Source organism: Carcharodon carcharias, assembly GCF_017639515.1.
Source record: "Carcharodon carcharias isolate sCarCar2 chromosome 37 unlocalized genomic scaffold, sCarCar2.pri SUPER_37_unloc_3, whole genome shotgun sequence".
Lineage (NCBI taxonomy): Eukaryota > Metazoa > Chordata > Chondrichthyes > Lamniformes > Lamnidae > Carcharodon > Carcharodon carcharias.
The window spans coordinates 513,568-519,899 of record NW_024470768.1 but is presented as its reverse complement, the minus strand read 5'-3'; positions in this window follow the sequence as shown (position 1 = coordinate 519,899).

The following is a 6,332-nucleotide window of genomic DNA, read 5'->3' as shown; positions in this document are numbered from 1 at the left end:
ATTCACTCTATCCAAACCCTTCCTGATTTTGAACGCCTCGATTCAATCTCCCCCTTAAACTTCTCTGCTCTAAGGAAAACAATCCCAGCTCCTCCCAGTCTCTCAACATGAACTGAGTGCCTTCTTTCCGAGTACCATCCTAGGGAGGGTTGTAGGGGCTGGAGGAGGTTACAGAGATAGGGAGGGGTGTAGGGGCTGGAGGAGGTTACAGAGATAGGGAAGGTTGTAGGGGCTGGAGGAGGTTACAGAGATAGGGAGGGTTGTATGGGCTGGAGGAGGTTACAGAGATAGGGAGGGTTGTAGGGGCTGGAGGAGGTTACAGAGATAGGGAGGGGTGTATGGGCTGGAGGAGGTTACAGAGATAGGGAGGGTTGTATGGGCTGGAGGAGGTTACAGAGATAAGGAGGGTTGTAGGGGTTGGAGGAGGTTACAGAGATAGAGAGGGGTGTAGGGGCTGGAGGAGGTTACAGAAATAGGGAGGGTTGTAGGGGCTGGAGGAGGTTACAGAGATAGGGAGGGGTGTATGGGCTGGAGGAGTTTACAGAGATAGGGAGGGTTGTAGGGACTGGAGGAGGTTACAGAGATGGGGAGGGTTGTAGGGGCTGGAGGAGGTTACAGAGATAGGGAAGGTTGTAGGGGCTGGAGGAGGTTACAGAGATAGGGAGGGTTGTATGGGCTGGAGGAGGTTACAGAGATAGGGAGGGTTGTAGGGGCTGGAGGAGGTTACAGAGATAGGGAGGGGTGTATGGGCTGGAGGAGGTTACAGAGATAGGGAGGGGTGTATGGGCTGGAGGAGGTTACAGAGATAAGGAGGGTTGTAGAGACTGGAGGAGGTTACAGAGATGGGGAGGGTTGTAGGGGCTGGAGGAGGTTACAGAGATGGGGAGGATTGTAGGGGCTGGAGGAGTTTACAGAGATAGGGAGGGGTGTATGGGCTGGAGGAGGTTACAGAGATAGGGAGGGTTGTAGGGGCTGGAGGAGGTTACAGAGATAGGGAGGGGTGTATGGGCTGGAGGAGGTTACAGAGATAAGGAGGGTTGTAGGGGTTGGAGGAGGTTACAGAGATAGAGAGGGGTGTAGGGGCTGGAGGAGGTTACAGAAATAGGGAGGGTTGTAGGGGCTGGAGGAGGTTACAGAGATAGTGAGGGGTGTATGGGCTGGAGGAGGTTACAGAGATAGGGAGGGTTGTAGGGACTGGAGGAGGTTACAGAGATGGGGAGGGTTGTAGGGGCTGGAGGAGGTTACAGAGATGGGGAGGGTTGTAGGGGCTGGAGGAGGTTACAGAGATAGGGAGGGTTGTAGGGGCTGGAGGAGGTTACAGAGATAGGGAGGGTTTTAGGGGCTGGAGGAAGTTACAGAGAAAGGGAGGGTTGTAGGGGCTGGAGGAGGTTACAGAGATAGGGAGGGTTGTAGGTGCTGGAGGAGGTTACAGAGATAGAGAGGGGTGTAGGGGCTGGAGGAGGTTACAGAGATAGGGAGGGGTGTATGGGCTGGAGGAGGTTACAGAGATAGGGAGGGGTGTATGGGCTGGAGGAGGTTACAGAGATAAGGAGGGTTGTAGGGGCTGGAGGAGGTTACAGAGATAGAGAGGGGTGTAGGGGCTGGAGGAGGTTACGGAGATAGGGAGGGTTGTAGGTGCTGGAGGAGGTTACAGAGATAGGGAGGGTTGTAGAGGCTGGAGGAGGTTACAGAGATAGGGAGGGGTGTAGGGTCTGGAGGAGGTTACAGAGTTAGGGAGGGTTGTAGGGGCTGGAGGAGGTTACAGAGATAGGGAGGGGTGTATGGGCTGGAGGAGGTTACAGAGATAGGGAGGGTTGTAGGGGCTGGAGGAGGTTACAGAGATAGGGAGGGTTGTAGGGGCTGGAGGAGGCTACAGAGATGGGGAGGGTTGTAGGGACTGGAGGAGGTTACAGAGATGGGGAGGGTTGTAGGGGCTGGAGGAGGTTACAGAGATAGGGAGGGTTGTAGGGGCTGGAGGAGGTTAGAGAGATAGGGAGGGGTGTAGGGGCTGGAGGAGTTTACAGAGATATGGAGGGTTGTAGGTGATGGAGGAGGTTACAGAGATTGGGAGGGTTGTAGGGGCTGGAGAAGGTTACAGAGATATGGAGGGTTGTAGGGGCTGGAGGAGGTTACAGAAATAGGGAGGGTTGTGGGGGCTGGAGCAGGTTACAGTGATAGGGAGGGTTGTAGGGCTGGAGGAGGTTACAGAGATAGGGAGGGGTGTATGGGCTGGAGGAGGTTACAGAGATAGGGAGGGGTGTATGGGCTGGAGGAGGTTACAGAGATAAGGAGGGTTGTAGGGGTTGGAGGAGGTTACAGAGATAGAGAGGGGTGTAGGGGCTGGAGGAGGTTACAGAAATAGGGAGGGTTGTAGGGGCTGGAGGAGGTTACAGAGATAGGGAGGGGTGTATGGGCTGGAGGAGGTTACAGAGATAGGGAGGGTTGTAGGGACTGGAGGAGGTTACAGAGATGGGGAGGGTTGTAGGGGCTGGAGGAGGTTACAGAGATGGGGAGGGTTGTAGGGGCTGGAGGAGGTTACAGATATAGGGAGGGTTGTAGGGGCTGGAGGAGGTTACAGAGATAGGGAGGGGTGTATGGGCTGGAGGAGGTTACAGAGATAGGGAGGGTTGTAGGGGCTGGAGGAGGTTACAGAGATAGGGAGGGGTGTATGGGCTGGTGAAGGTTACAGAGATAAGGAGGGTTGTAGGGGTTGGAGGAGGTTACAGAGATAGAGAGGGGTGTAGGGGCTGGAGGAGGTTACAGAAATAGGGAGGGTTGTAGGGGCTGGAGGAGGTTACAGAGATAGGGAGGGGTGTATGGGCTGGAGGAGGTTACAGAGATAGGGAGGGTTGTAGGGACTGGAGGAGGTTACAGAGATGGGGAGGGTTGTAGGGGCTGGAGGAGGTTACAGAGATGGGGAGGGTTGTAGGGGCTGGAGGAGGTTACAGAGATAGGGAGGGTTGTAGGGGCTGGAGGAGGTTACAGAGATAGGGAGGGTTTTAGGGGCTGGAGGAAGTTACAGAGATAGGGAGGGTTGTAGGGGCTGGAGGAGGTTACAGAGATAGGGAGGTTTGTAGGGGCTGGAGGAGGTTACACAGATAGGGAGGGTTGTAGGTGATGGAGGAGGTTACAGAGATAGGGTGGGTTGTAGGGGCTGGAGGAGGTTACAGAGATAGGGAGGGGTGTATGGGCTGGAGGAGGTTACAGAGATAGGGAGGGTTGTAGGGGCTGGCGGAGGTTACAGAGATAGAGAGGGGTGTAGCGGCTGGAGGAGGTTACAGAGATAGGGAGGGTTGTAGGTGCTGGAGGAGGTTACAGAGATAGAGAGGGGTGTAGGGGCTGGAGGAGGTTACAGAGATAGGGAGGGGTGTATGGGCTGGAGGAGGTTACAGAGATAGGGAGGGGTGTATGGGCTGGAGGAGGTTACAGAGATGGGGAGGGTTGTAGGGGCTGGAGGAGGTTACAGAGATAGAGAGGGGTGTAGGGGCTGGAGGAGGTTACAGAGATAGGGAGGGTTGTAGGTGCTGGAGGAGGTTACAGAGATAGGGAGGGTTGTAGGGGCTGGAGGAGGTTACAGAGATAGGGAGGAGTGTAGGGTCTGGAGGAGGTTACAGTGATAGGGAGGGTTGTAGGGCTGGAGGAGGTTACAGAGATAGGGAGGGGTGTATGGGCTGGAGGAGGTTACAGAGATAAGGAGGGTTGTAGGGGTTGGAGGAGGTTACAGAGATAGAGAGGGGTGTAGGGGCTGGAGGAGGTTACAGAAATAGGGAGGGTTGTAGGGGCTGGAGGAGGTTACAGAGATAGGGAGGGGTGTATGGGCTGGAGGAGGTTACAGAGATAGGGAGGGTTGTAGGGACTGGAGGAGGTTACAGAGATGGGGAGGGTTGTAGGGGCTGGAGGAGGTTACAGAGATGGGGAGGGTTGTAGGGGCTGGAGGAGGTTACAGATATAGGGAGGGTTGTAGGGGCTGGAGGAGGTTACAGAGATAGGGAGGGGTGTATGGGCTGGAGGAGGTTACAGAGATAGGGAGGGTTGTAGGGGCTGGAGGAGGTTACAGAGATAGGGAGGGGTGTATGGGCTGGTGAAGGTTACAGAGATAAGGAGGGTTGTAGGGGTTGGAGGAGGTTACAGAGATAGAGAGGGGTGTAGGGGCTGGAGGAGGTTACAGAAATAGGGAGGGTTGTAGGGGCTGGAGGAGGTTACAGAGATAGGGAGGGGTGTATGGGCTGGAGGAGGTTACAGAGATAGGGAGGGTTGTAGGGACTGGAGGAGGTTACAGAGATGGGGAGGGTTGTAGGGGCTGGAGGAGGTTACAGAGATGGGGAGGGTTGTAGGGGCTGGAGGAGGTTACAGAGATAGGGAGGGTTGTAGGGGCTGGAGGAGGTTACAGAGATAGGGAGGGTTTTAGGGGCTGGAGGAAGTTACAGAGATAGGGAGGGTTGTAGGGGCTGGAGGAGGTTACAGAGATAGGGAGGTTTGTAGGGGCTGGAGGAGGTTACACAGATAGGGAGGGTTGTAGGTGATGGAGGAGGTTACAGAGATAGGGTGGGTTGTAGGGGCTGGAGGAGGTTACAGAGATAGGGAGGGGTGTATGGGCTGGAGGAGGTTACAGAGATAGGGAGGGTTGTAGGGGCTGGCGGAGGTTACAGAGATAGAGAGGGGTGTAGCGGCTGGAGGAGGTTACAGAGATAGGGAGGGTTGTAGGTGCTGGAGGAGGTTACAGAGATAGAGAGGGGTGTAGGGGCTGGAGGAGGTTACAGAGATAGGGAGGGGTGTATGGGCTGGAGGAGGTTACAGAGATAGGGAGGGGTGTATGGGCTGGAGGAGATTACAGAGATGGGGAGGGTTGTAGGGGCTGGAGGAGGTTACAGAGATAGAGAGGGGTGTAGGGGCTGGAGGAGGTTACAGAGATAGGGAGGGTTGTAGGTGCTGGAGGAGGTTACAGAGATAGGGAGGGTTGTAGGGGCTGGAGGAGGTTACAGAGATAGGGAGGAGTGTAGGGTCTGGAGGAGGTTACAGTGATAGGGAGGGTTGTAGGGCTGGAGGAGGTTACAGAGATAGGGAGGGGTGTATGGGCTGGAGGAGGTTACAGAGATAAGGAGGGTTGTAGGGGTTGGAGGAGGTTACAGAGATAGAGAGGGGTGTAGGGGCTGGAGGAGGTTACAGAAATAGGGAGGGTTGTAGGGGCTGGAGGAGGTTACAGAGATAAGGAGGGGTGTATGGGCTGGAGGAGGTTACAGAGATAGGGAGGGTTGTAGGGACTGGAGGAGGTTACAGAGATGGGGAGGGTTGTAGGGGCTGGAGGAGGTTACAGAGATGTGGAGGGTTGTAGGGGCTGGAGGAGGTTACAGAGATAGGGAGGGTTGTAGGGGCTGGTGAAGGTTACAGAGATAAGGAGGGTTGTAGGGGTTGGAGGAGGTTACAGAGATAAAGAGGGGTGTAGGGGCTGGAGGAGGTTACAGAAATAGGGAGGGTTGTAGGGGCTGGAGGAGGTTACAGAGATAGGGAGGGTTGTATGGGCTGGAGGAGGTTACAGAGATAGGGAGGGTTGTAGGGGCTGGCGGAGGTTACAGAGATAGAGAGGGGTGTAGCGGCTGGAGGAGGTTACAGAGATAGGGAGGGTTGTAGGTGCTGGAGGAGGTTACAGAGATAGAGAGGGGTGTAGGGGCTGGAGGAGGTTACAGAGATAGGGAGGGGTGTATGGGCTGGAGGAGGTTACAGAGATAGGGAGGGGTGTATGGGCTGGAGGAGGTAACAGAGATAAGGAGGGTTGTAGGGGCTGGAGGAGGTTACAGAGATAGAGAGGGGTGTAGGGGCTGGAGGAGGTTACAGAGATAGGGATGGTTGTAGGTGCTGGAGGAGGTTACAGAGATAGGGAGGGTTGTAGAGGCTGGAGGAGGTTACAGAGATAGGGAGGGGTGTAGGGTCTGGAGCAGGTTACAGAGATAGGGAGGGTTGTAGGGGCTGGAGGAGGTTACAGAGATAGGGAGGGGTGTATGGGCTGGAGGAGGTTACAGAGATAGGGAGGGTTGTAGGGACTGGAGGAGGTTACAGAGATGGGGAGGGTTGTAGGGGCTGGAGGAGGTTACAGAGATGGGGAGGGTTGTAGGGGCTGGAGGAGGTTACAGAGATAGGGAGGGTTGTAGGGGCTGGAGGAGGTTACAGAGATAGGGAGGGGTGTATGGGCTGGAGGAGGTTACAGAGATAGGGAGGGTTGTAGGGGCTGGAGGAGGTTACAGAGATAGGGAGGGGTGTATGGGCTGGAGGAGGTTACAGAGATAGGGAGGGGTGTATGGGCTGGTGAAGGTTACAGAGATAAGGAGGGTTGTAGG